General features: G+C 37.2%; 1 protein-coding gene across 6 annotated transcripts in view; it reads right to left on the bottom strand.

The window, feature by feature from the left end:
* The window catches only part of sox6 (SRY-box transcription factor 6), a 138,000-nt gene that overhangs the window by 114,010 nt on the left and 11,913 nt on the right, over positions 1-12,077 (bottom strand). For all 6 annotated transcript variants that reach the window (XM_028436609.1, XM_028436593.1, XM_028436617.1 and 3 more), the window contains exon 2: positions 2,008-2,078. The gene's annotated coding sequence lies outside the window, so the exon portion shown is untranslated. The remainder of the gene's footprint in view (positions 1-2,007; positions 2,079-12,077) is intronic.

The following is a 12,077-nucleotide window of genomic DNA, read 5'->3' as shown; positions in this document are numbered from 1 at the left end:
TAGTGTGACTAGGATTGTCTGCTTCTCTGTGTATTAACCTTATTATGGAATAATAATAATAATAATAATAATAATAATAATAATAAGCTGTATCCAGCCTTGAATCCTGATTAAAAAAAAAAAAGATGAATGAAAATGTAAAAAGGACATTTTCTGGTCTCAAACCGGTCAAAGGCTTTAATTGAAGTCTCACTATAGAAATCTTGTGATGGGTACAAACACAGAGGGAACTACAGTAAAGTGTTTTTTGCGGTTTTTCAATAATTGGTGAAAGGATTTCTTCTTAACGCAAAGAGTAACTCGTCGTGGGTTCATGGCGGTAATATTTTCACCGACGTTCATTTATTTGTTTGTTCCTCTTTTTTTACTTGCTAAAGTCAAGAGAACTTGATGGCTTTTGACAACATTTGAAGCAAAGATGGACCTTAGGCCATGAAAGATTCCATTAAAGTCTGGAGGGGATCCAGATCCATATATTGTTACTGGACCAGTTTCAAAAATCCAAAAGTCCCCATCTCTCATCACTGGCAAAAATTAAAAAATCTATATCTTAGTTTGTAATTGATAGATCTTTATAAAAACATGACTCAGTTATGTTGGGTTGGGTCTTTACTTACCCCACCAAGTTTCATTCTGATCACATCCAGATTGTGCATTTCATCACGATTTGGATATACATTTCATAATAGCCTTTAAAGTCTGGATGATCATGGTACCATGATCCAGATATCTGTTATCTCACAAAGATGATGTTTGGTGCTTGGTGGAGGTTTGTGTCCTATGAATGCTCTTGATGTACTGGTATTTTGTATGATGGACTGGCAACCCATCAAATGTGTACACTGACTTCATATAAAATAGGGTGCAATATATGTCCAATGACCCACTACCAGATAAATAAGTACAGAATAACAATAAAAGACACTGTGTTTGGTGAAACCACGCGAAGAAATCATAAATGGCCGTGAACTTTGAGAAATGTTTTCCCAGCTGTTATTGAAGACCTTCCCATCACGCCACGGCAACTACAATTATATCCCCAAGTGACATTTGACAGAAAATAATAATTTAACCTAAGTTCCTCATTTTTATTTGTTCAATATCTAAGATACATTTTTATTAGAAAACCTTCACAGGCAGCAGTAGCTGTGCAAAGCTTGTTAAAGTAATATCAGACCAATACAGAGAAGATTGGAAGTCCTTGGTGTTTTTAAAGCAAAATGTCACATCTTATTGCCACGGGCTTACTCTGCGGCATTGAATAATTTCTCGTAACCTGACACTTTGGTGTACAAGCAGAGTTCATTCAAAACAGATACTATACTTACTCTGTGACCTAGAGTAGCCAGACACTGTATCAATAATAAGATATAGTGCCATGTGTATGTAAACCCTATAGTGTGCATTTGTTGACTGAATATTAATAATATCATTCTGTCATGAGTCAATCTTGTTTTTTTAACAACTCAAATTTACAATTGCACACATTTGGACTAGATATTTTAATATTCAATATCCAACCATTTAAAAAGTGAACACATTGATTACCAATGGTACACACAGCGCACAGATGTGTTCCACAGATCCCAGAATAAGAATATTACATATAAATATGTTTTTATGTACTACGTAATTCTGGAATGTTTTTTCCAACCAATGATTCAACAATAAATTATTATTGATCATAGATAATATCTAAATAGGACACTTAGGAACATGAGAATGGAAGTGAAAACAAAAAATATCTAGAGAAAGAGATGGGAGGGGGGAATAAACTAAAATAGAAAGTCAAGCGTTGTGGCGTGACGTTTGAAGAAACTGTCTGCAACTTTATGCCTATATAATTGTCTAATTGTGCATGCATTGTGTGCCTATCCCAATTGTCCACCTCATTTAATGCAGGTGTTCTGAGTGGGTGAAAGACAGCGGGGTAGGGGGGTTGGGGGGTGGGGGGAGGATGATGTGTGCAAAAGACAAGAAGAGCTCGAGAGGCAAATTGATACTTACACAAAGTGAAAGACTCAATCCCCAGCTTCCAGTGATCACTGGCAGGTTGATTTTGAATTCATGAAAGTAACCTGAAATGTAAACAAAGAAATATATATTTAAGTGGTTTTTTGGACGGTATTTCTTTTTTAAGTGACCAAACTATATAAATATGTCTCTGAGAGGGTCAGAATATTCAAAGCGTTCACTAACAATCTGTCTTCCTTTAAGGTTGGGGTCAACTATAATTGTAATCGCGTAATTTATTAATTACAATTACGGCGTAATTATAATTGTAATAGTAATTTTAAAAATATGTTGCTATCGTAATCGTAATTAAATTGTAATTGATTTTAGATCTCTCACTTTGTAGTTGTAATTGCCATGAAAATTCTACAAAAAATATATAATATAAAAAAGCTGTATAAAGTATGAGTTAACGCAAAACTGGAGAACCGTGTTAGTTGTACAGTTCTACACATATGTAGTTAACATTTATTAAAATATATTTCATATCAATCTTTCCCACATTTCAGCATTTAAAAAAAATTAAAATCGAGGCGTACTATATACGGACACAAAAAAAGCTCAAACGCCAACATAAAAAATAATACAAACTATATTTTTAATGATTAGGAAGCTTAACAAGGTAACCAATAGATAGGAAAGAAATTAACTTATAGATATTTATTTTTAAAGTATTTTAGTATTTAAGTATTTTACAGCTGATTTAGCTGATCATGAGAGATGCTAACAGAAAGCTAACACAAGAGGATGGTTACATTTTATGGGGTCATTTAATAAAGTCTCAGTTATTGTGACTGAAAGCAACTGAACTTTTGTAATTGAGAATGTAATTGTAATTGACTTTCTGCGGATAAAAAAATAATTGTAATTGGAAAAAAGCTGGTCACTGTAATCATAAATGAAATGTAACTGAACATGGATAATTGAAACGTAATTGTAACTGAAAAATGTAATTGACCCCAACCCTGATTCATTTTGTTATATCTAATTGTTGCATCCTTTCATCAGACTGTGCTCCAATGATTTATTTAGGAGTCATGCTCCGCTGTGTTCAGCATATGCAAGAAAGTATGCAACGTACTGTAAGAGCTTTGTTAAATACTTCACATGAAACTGTGGAACAGGGTAATTATATAGATTTATACAGATTTATAAGGCAAATTAAACTTCAATAGAGCCACATTAGGCATGAATAAAAACAGAGAGGAAACAATTCACTGATCACATCACGCTGGAGAGGGGCGAGGGGAAAGAACTCTGTGCTCATTCTTGTTAATTTTCTCACATTATCTTGTTTTTCACAATAAGCCAAGATCTCATTACCATCTGATTTACACAATTAGTCTGCCCCAGCATTGCCAATTAACGCAGGCCAAAGGTTTTTTTAAGGTCATGCTTAACTGATCTGTCTCTAATTTGCACTGCAGCACCCCAGTCCTTTTATTGCTGAAGCCAATGCGCCAGAGACAACAATACCCGATAAATACAGTGACTACCGCAGCATTGTTGTAGTAACACGGCACAGTTGGCTGTGTGTGTGTGTGTGTTTCTGCAGGGTCAACAAAGTGAGACAGATGAAAGCAAGAGTCACAGACAGGTTTGAATATGATAGCCTTGAGGCTAGACGTGACAAAAGGTGAGAGGGACCCAGGCGACTCCGGCTCACTGGAGAACTAAAACATTCTACGGGAAAGATGTTTTCACGGGAATTGTGTTTTTCAAGCTCCGATTCAAACATTTTGTAAAGGTTCATTTTACACGTTCTCTCCAGTTCGTACTATTTCACTGCAGTCCTTCAATCTAAAGTCTGGGCATCCACACTTTGACTAGATACAATAACAAAAGAAACACAGGAAGCAAAACATAAAACAGAAGCTCATCATTAATGGTTACAATTAAATTGAAGCAACCATGGATCTCAACTGAAGCCTGTATGGTTCCAATTAGGGCTGAACGATTAATTGCATTTGCGATATTATCGCGATATCATAAAACACGAGTTTCTAATCGCAAAGGCTTTTTTTTTCCTTGTCCTGTCTTGTACTGTCCTGTTTAGTTCAGAGAGTGTTTAAGAAGTGCAGTCATGTTAACATGTTTCATGAAACATGAAGTTAGTTAGATATGCTGAAGAGGTAAAGCCACAGATTTGTTTGCTTTATTCTTGTAATCTGTGCTTTAAAATGTATATTTATTTAAAGTTTAAATAAATCTGAAATTGTTTATTTTGAAACAGGTTGATTTATTGCTTGTGTTCATTGAAAAATACATGATTATAAAAAATAATTGCATATTAAATCGCAACGTTGGGGAAAAAAAAAAATGCAATTAGCGTATTTTCCAAAATTGTTCAGCCCTAGTTCCAATGCATCCTATGCACAAACACTCTGAATAACAGTTTGTCCTTTTGTGCAAATTCAACTTTTTTAAAGGCCAAATCCTATTTAAAAAATAATTTAAATAGAAAGCAAGAAAAATAATAAAAACTCATCCTATTTTTGCTATAGAGACAAAATTCAAAACCGAGTGGTGCAGTTGACATCAAAGAAGTGGAGACAGAGAGCTCACAGCCACCTGTGGCATTTCTGTCAAAGAGCGGCTTTTTCTCCTGCCTTGGTTGTTCCACGTTACCACACACACACACGCACACAATAAGTCACACAAAAGCATATTTGGTAAACAAATTCCTTCACAGTGACACTGTAACATTACATTGTAGGCCAACATTCTCACCAAAAGTCAAAAATTATTTAATTTCCATCATCAACTGTTATGAGAGGAGCAACACCCATAACCATGTATTCCAGGGCATGTGATACCTTCATTTGTGAGTTTACAACGAAAATCCTTTTTGTTGACACTGATGGTAAATTTTTGAGTTTGAACTTCTCGTAAATTAAGTTAAGTTTTAGAAGGAGTGTCTCCGAAATGTCATTTTAAAACCAAATGAACCTTCAGAATTCCTGACTTGTGTTTACCTACGGTGGGGGTTTCGCTTAATTGAATTTTCTCCATTCTTAACAGAGAGCTCTGTTATTCAGGGGTCATATGACAGTGGCTCGACATCAACGGACAACATAATCACAACTGTGTGCTGCACAGAGGACACCAAACGCTACACAGCTGCACGTCTTCAAACATTTGGTATTATTACAGCCATGGATGAACGTTAATTGCTTACATGCCTACATTTTTTTTTTTTTTTCTTGCACACATGCATGCTGGAATACATTCAATGTTGAGTTAAGTGTGGATTTGCAAGGCAAAACTTTTGCCCCCAACTTCTGTTTGGAATTCATCCAGATGTTCAAAAAAAAAAAAAAAAAAAAAAAAAAAAAAAATCCTACAAATCCTCCGATTCCAAATTCTGACTCTCCACTCCATCCAAACCTGGTAAAATAGGACTTCTGCTGAGTTAGCTATTTTGACAATAGAGGTAATCAGTGCCATCACCAGGTTGCTTCGACTTGGATGCAGAATGGTTATCTCTACAGAAGCAGCAGCCACCCTGTCAATTAAACTGGGGAGGGTTTAGTAGGCAATAAGGAGGGGCTTTAAGCGGGGTCCCAACGGAAAGAGAGAAGTGGGGAGTTATATTTGAGGTAAAGGGGTACAGAATGTTCTCAAAGAAATATTTGATGCCATCATATAATTTGCTTGATGGTCTGTTAAATATCCATATAGATAAAAATACAGCTGAAATATGAAGTTTACCATTTACTATAATTACCAAAGACATGAGTGACACACTTTTGTACACACACACTTAATTTTTTCACTTCCTGCTTGTGTTTTTTTTTTTACTTTAAAGAGGCACAACTAAATAAAAGAAAAAGCCACCATTGTGGGTTGGCAAAAAGACAAGGCATATTTCTCAGGAGAAACATACCATCATGGAGTTATTTGGTGTGGGAAACATGGTCAGTCACGTGCAAACAGCTGCTTCATGCTCCGACGCACTGTTAACTGTCACAGCCTTACAAATCACTTTTCTTCTTTTTTTTTTTTTTAATCTCTGGTCTCTCGCTCTGCCAGCGTCCCTCTGTGTCTTACTGATCCCGTCCTGACACTGAACTTACAACAAAACTCAATGCGCAAAGAATATCTAGCAACACTGTGTCAAGAATGACTCCCGGAGTGTCGCTCCAGCTAAATATCTTTATCGAGGGGTAAGACTGTGACTGCACTTTTGGCAGAGCTGAAAGGCAATAACTTTGATTAAAACTGTAGTGATTCTACTCAGAATTTGACATAGGCTGATACAGATACTGTGCTATAAGGCAGACCAAGACTTTTACGCGCTGCTTGGCAAAAACATTATCCGTCACTTCCTCTGCATCAAACGATGAGAATAAAAGTCAATTTACTGTGAGACTGTGTTCAGGCAGAGTTAAGCATGAAAAACCACCAGCAAATAGTCTTTTTCTCCTTGAGAGAGATAATTCAGCCTACAATGCTTACAGATAGGTGTGCTGCCAATTGCCTCTCTTTAAATTTCTTTGAAAATGTTCTTCACTGGAAAGACAAAAGAGACAGCATCGGCCTCTGGTCTGTGCAGTGATGAGGCTTCCATGTGGGCTTCTTGTATTTGTGTGTGTTTGGGGGAAGGGGTGTGAAAACAAGTCTCTCTCTCTCTCTTTCCCAGGTAATGTGTTTATTTTTCTAGACCCATCTTCTAGTTTACTGTGTGGTGGCGTTTCCCCCCTCTTATCGCCTCGCCCTCGTGGGGCATTTTAGCCCCTCAAATCCTGTTCACCACATACTGGTTTTAGAATCTGTGAAATGAGTGCTAGAGAAGCGTGGCCACAATGTTTGCCTGTGTTGCTCCTGGTCTCAAATGGGCTTGGTGCATTTTTTTTTGTCCGGGGAGATGCATAAATGGAAGTTTTTAACACCTCAAAGGAGGCTGGGCCTTTGTGGAGCCACACTAGAGAAGCCTGCCAGTCTCCTGAGGAGGCAGACACACTGAGTGCTGCAGGACAAAGAGCTGGAGGGGCCGAATCAGCGGGGGCATCACTCTGTGTAGGGCACCAGACACACATATACGGTACCTACTTACATGTAACGTGCAGTACAAAGCACATATACAAACACCTGCTCTCACACAAGCCTTGTAAAGAATCAAATGGTTTCTTTCAATAGTTAATGTAACCACAAAAAAAAAAAAACAGTCTCAAACCTATGATAAACAACCATATTTCTTTCTTTATTTTCTTCTTAAACATCAAATATTATAAATAGCAAAAATTGCACAAAGTGTACAAGCAGAAAATTACTGTAAGCGATGCAAAGCAGTTTGAGCTGATGCATTGTTTAATTAGTGTTACCGTTACCATTTCCGCTCTTCGGTGGCCAAATGGATTGTAACGAATCACTGCTGCCCGTACTTCCGCTATTAAACAGTTGCCATGGTTACCAAAGAAGCGTGGCGCAGACAACTGAGTGTAGCAAAACTGGCGATGACGGTATACCAAAAGGAAAAGAGAGCTCGACTCTATACGCACTGAACGACGGACAGTAGTGTTAGCGTTTCATAGCAGCGTAACAACAGGATCCATCCATTAAAAGAACAGAACCCACAGCTCACGTCTAGTTCATGTTTAGGCTAAATCAGGACAGACATATACGTGTAAATATGTGTCAAAAAACCTAAAATATGCCTATCGGTGGTTTGTTGATTTAATTGAATCAGTGACGAGTGCATTTAACCAGCGGAGGTTCAGTTGTATTTGGTTCTGAGGCATATCATTTCAAACGTTTCAAAACATTTAAAGAAAATAGCAATGATTTTTATTATTATTGTTCTGTTTTTTGCTTAATGTTTAAAAGGAACTTTATTTTGTGGCTGAGCTACAAGTTAAGCACATTATCACTGTTACTTAGTCGGCCATTATTTAAGTGTTACCTATTTATTAGGTGATGTGAAAGTATTTCGTTTGATTCTTTATATTTGTGGTGTGTAATAGAAGGAGATCAAAAGTTATGGAATAAGATTAAGAAGCATAAAGACTGCAACATGTGATTTCTCTTAAATAGTTTGAAAAAAGGATATATAAACCAATTACTAAAAGAATCGTTCAAGGGAGCCCTAAATTACTATGCGTACAGGTTTATTCAAACAATAAAAGGGTATGAATATTAACACTTTCCATTTCTCAAAGGCAGCATACAAAGCTTACAGTAAACATATGTATATGTGATTGCATTAAACCCTCAACAAGAATGTACAATTGCCACAAGCATTACCAACTTACTGATTTCCACTCTACTGTTTGAAAATAATTTCCTAATTCCCGTCCCAATTTTCCTTATTGAAATCCTTTTTTTATGCTCCAAGTACAGCCCAACAGCTGGCATTTACAATCAGTCTGTATACTGTTTAGAGGACTACAATACGCATTTAGATGCAAATATAACAGTCTCATACAAAAGATTTGCAACTTCTGTGAGAAACAACATAATCAACCTGCAATTGTCTCCTGGCTGCGAGTGGTTTCCAGTGACGAGGCTGCAGCCCTAAGCATCTGTATTTAAATGATTCCCTATTTCAGGCCCGGTTTGGTGTGGATATATTCCAACACTACTGCACTGAAAATCAATCACATGGTGAATTAAACCAGAAAGGAAACAACTGATCCATAAATGATCAGGTTACAACAAGGCACTGGTGTTCACAAATTATTCAGTGTTTCCCTTGTTCCAGTAGAGGCAGGGACACACTGTGATTGTGGGCTTTTCCAACAATGACTTTTGTTCCGTGAGACATTTTCTTTTGGCAGGAATATGATAATTACTTATGGGTGGGAGCATTGTGCAATGAATAAAGACAACTCTAAGACGTTAAAAAAAGACGTTACAACATGAAAAAAGAAGAAAAAGTGCACAATAAAGAACGATCCAACCCGTCACCTGTACAGTAAGAGCTTGTGAATGAATTGTATAAGAGTCCAAACAGAGAGAGACCTCCATTTACATTTTATTATGAATTCCAGAAAATAGCGTGTGACTGAAACGTGTGCACGACCATTGTGTAGATTGAAAGTAATTGTGAGTGTATGCATCACTGCTCTTGTTTAGTTACATTATATCCTGTATTTTTTAGCTTTTTGTTCTTACTGTAGCGCTGGTCAATCCTCTCATTTTAAAAACCACAATTAATAGCGACATATGCCAATGCAAGTGAGTCAGTTTAGGAGGAGGGGAAATGATCAGTTTGAGAATATTTCTGCCTTCTTAATCTTCTAAAGAGGGAAATGATTTAAAAGGAGGACACAAATCTCCAGTGACATGCAGGAACTGTAGCACGCTTTCCTCTCTCCCTCCTTTTCCATTCTCCCTTTCTCATCTCACTCATGTCTCCCTCTGCCTCCGCCATCCCCTTTTTCTTCCCCTCCTAATTTATCTCTCCCTCTCTTGTAGCCCTATGTAGGTGATGGGACCAGAAGTCCGGGAGCAAAGAGCTGGGCTGTATCGCTCTGGGTTTCCCTTCTCAGAGGAAACAAATGTAGTGTAGAGTCACTGATTACTGGTGTAATTGAGTTCAACACTCCTTCTCTAGCCTAAAAAAGGCCTTTGGAAATAAAAGGTCAAATTACCTCTCCAGTCAGGCAATAAATAAGTCAAACAAGGTAAAAGGTTTCCTCCAGCGTGTGTTAGTGGCAAATCCAATTAGTGGACAAACAGGAAGGTCTTTTCGTTCTACACTGAATTAGAAACAAGCAGCATCAGTGTGCCCATCTCAAAGCAAAGCGAATGAAAAAATGTAAATCTTTATATTATGACACCTTGGTCTTTCTGCAAATGTGGAACCATGTAATAGTTTCCCTTTCTTAATCCAGTCTGAATGTTATATTTATAGATATCCATGGCTATTATGTGCACTCAAAGTACAAGTTGATTAGGGGTAATTTTTTTTTTCTTCGTCATTAGCCCTTGCAATTCATATAATGCATACATTGTTATTTTCTTCCCATTATGAAATGCAATGATATCCCACGACTTTTTCCATTGATTGTATCACAAAGAAAGGAAATGGGAATAAAGTAAGGCAGCAGTTGAGACGAGAAGCACAGAAGGTGGTCGAAGCGCAGAACAAGAGAGGGAGAGAAAGTGCTGCTCTACACCCAGCTAGCTACAATGTGGCCTTTGTGACATAATGCACTCCACACAGCAGATTGTGGAAAATAATCTAGACTTCACTCGTTCACGTATCCAGCAATAACAAGTGACATCACCACCTGCACCGTACTGTATATTCCACTTTTGCCTCTGGACGCCGTTCACATTTGGTGTAGTATGAGGGGGTGAGTGAAACATGCCCTGGCTGTTATTATATTCCCATCGTGTTTTGAGAAAACTCAACTGAAAGGATTCAGCAACGCTAAATCTAAAGATAAAACCCTTCAAACTGACGATACGGGTGTGAAAGTTTACTTAAAGCTACTACCCACAAAAAAAATCAAAGTGTATGCCTCATCATATTGCCTTGTGGGATATGGAGTCCCGTGAACGGATGCATTGAAATGCTTTAATTCCATTCTTACAGTAATTTTCTTGTGTTTCTTTTCCAGACAAGAAGGACAGTGATTTTCTTGATTGCAAACAGTATTCTCTGTTTACGGGACTCAACATCCCACAATGCAATGTGCCAAAATGTCCACAAAAAAACTGTTTGCAGTGTAAATGCAAACTTTTCCTTTCTTTTTGGGGTAAATGATGTTCAATTTTTTTGATCTATGAGGCTACACTATAATTTTATCTAATGAAAAATGATTAGGGATAGCAGCTTTAATATCACAATACATGTGTTATCTGTGGAGTGTATTTTTCTGTAATGTTATTTGGTAAGTATCAAGCCAGGAGTGAGAAGGTTAAGTTATTCCATTGGTTATATTAACTTTGTTACAGCTATTGGTATTGTTAAGTGCACCTAAAGCAGGTAAGTTACAGAGAAAATACACACATGCTTCGTTCTGCATTATAAAAAGTCTGACAAGGCTTGATTTAAAAAAAAAAAAAAAAAAAAAGTTTTCATTCATATTTACAATACATAAACTAAAGAATACATGTTGATGCCGAGAATACATGAAACACAAACCTGGAAGAATTTGTGGGTGCACATGCACACATACCTCAGTTAAATGACTGCAAAACTCTCTCTTTTATATATATTTTCCATGTTTTCCCAGTAATGGGTGCAGATATGAATCACTGATCCCAACTACACTTTCTTTGAAGATGTCTTTTTTTCCTTTGATGTGTCTTGATTTTCTGACAAAAGGCATATGAAGACTAGTTGAGTATGAAGGGAAGTGTGAGGTAAAGTGTAAAAATAAAAATGCTCCGTAACACATCTCCGTAAAGGTGGTGAGGAAAAATCCACAGCTGTAATATTTCAATAAATCAAAGACCTATTTCTGCAGGTCTGTGATGCACAGTGTGTCTGCATGTGTGTGTCACTATGTCCATGTGCTGGTCTCCACAGCAGAAAAGCGGCCCAACAGTAAAAAGTGGAAATTGGAAAAAATATTACCCTTCTTCCTCTTGAATAGCCCAGAGATAAGCACCCTTTAGCAATGAAGCCAGTGGAGTTTAAGCTTATTATGAATACCTCTCAGAGCGCAGAGGCATGTACTGTAGAAATCAAAGGGAGTAATAGGCAGGTAAGCCAGTGTCATTTTAAGGAGGAAGTCAGTTGTGAAATTGTAAAATTGCAAGGCGCTGCTGACAATCTCCTGCCCTCAGAACACTCCCATAAATGATTTCTAATGGCAGTGGCTATCACACATCTGAAAAAGTTAGAAGTTTGTGAGGCGAAAAGAAAGAAAATCCAATGCTAATCTCTCCATTGATGGAGACACATAATAATAAGACCATTTATCTCTCTGATTAAGCAGCTCTGAAGTTCACAAGAATGTGGGATTCTTTTCAGGTGCCCTAAGCTTCCCAAAGCAGACTTGGCTTTTGCAAAACATTCCTTGTGGATTCAAGTTCAATTGCTTGTGAAAGTTCTTTCTTATAAACTAGCCTAAAAAAATGTTTTACTAAAAACTTGTTTTCATTATATT

The sequence above is a fragment of the Gouania willdenowi genome, chromosome 3 (assembly GCF_900634775.1).
Source record: "Gouania willdenowi chromosome 3, fGouWil2.1, whole genome shotgun sequence".
Taxonomy (NCBI): Eukaryota; Metazoa; Chordata; class Actinopteri; order Blenniiformes; family Gobiesocidae; genus Gouania; species Gouania willdenowi.
Note: the sequence above shows the minus strand (reverse complement) of the source record. Positions and strands in the feature narration are given on the sequence as shown.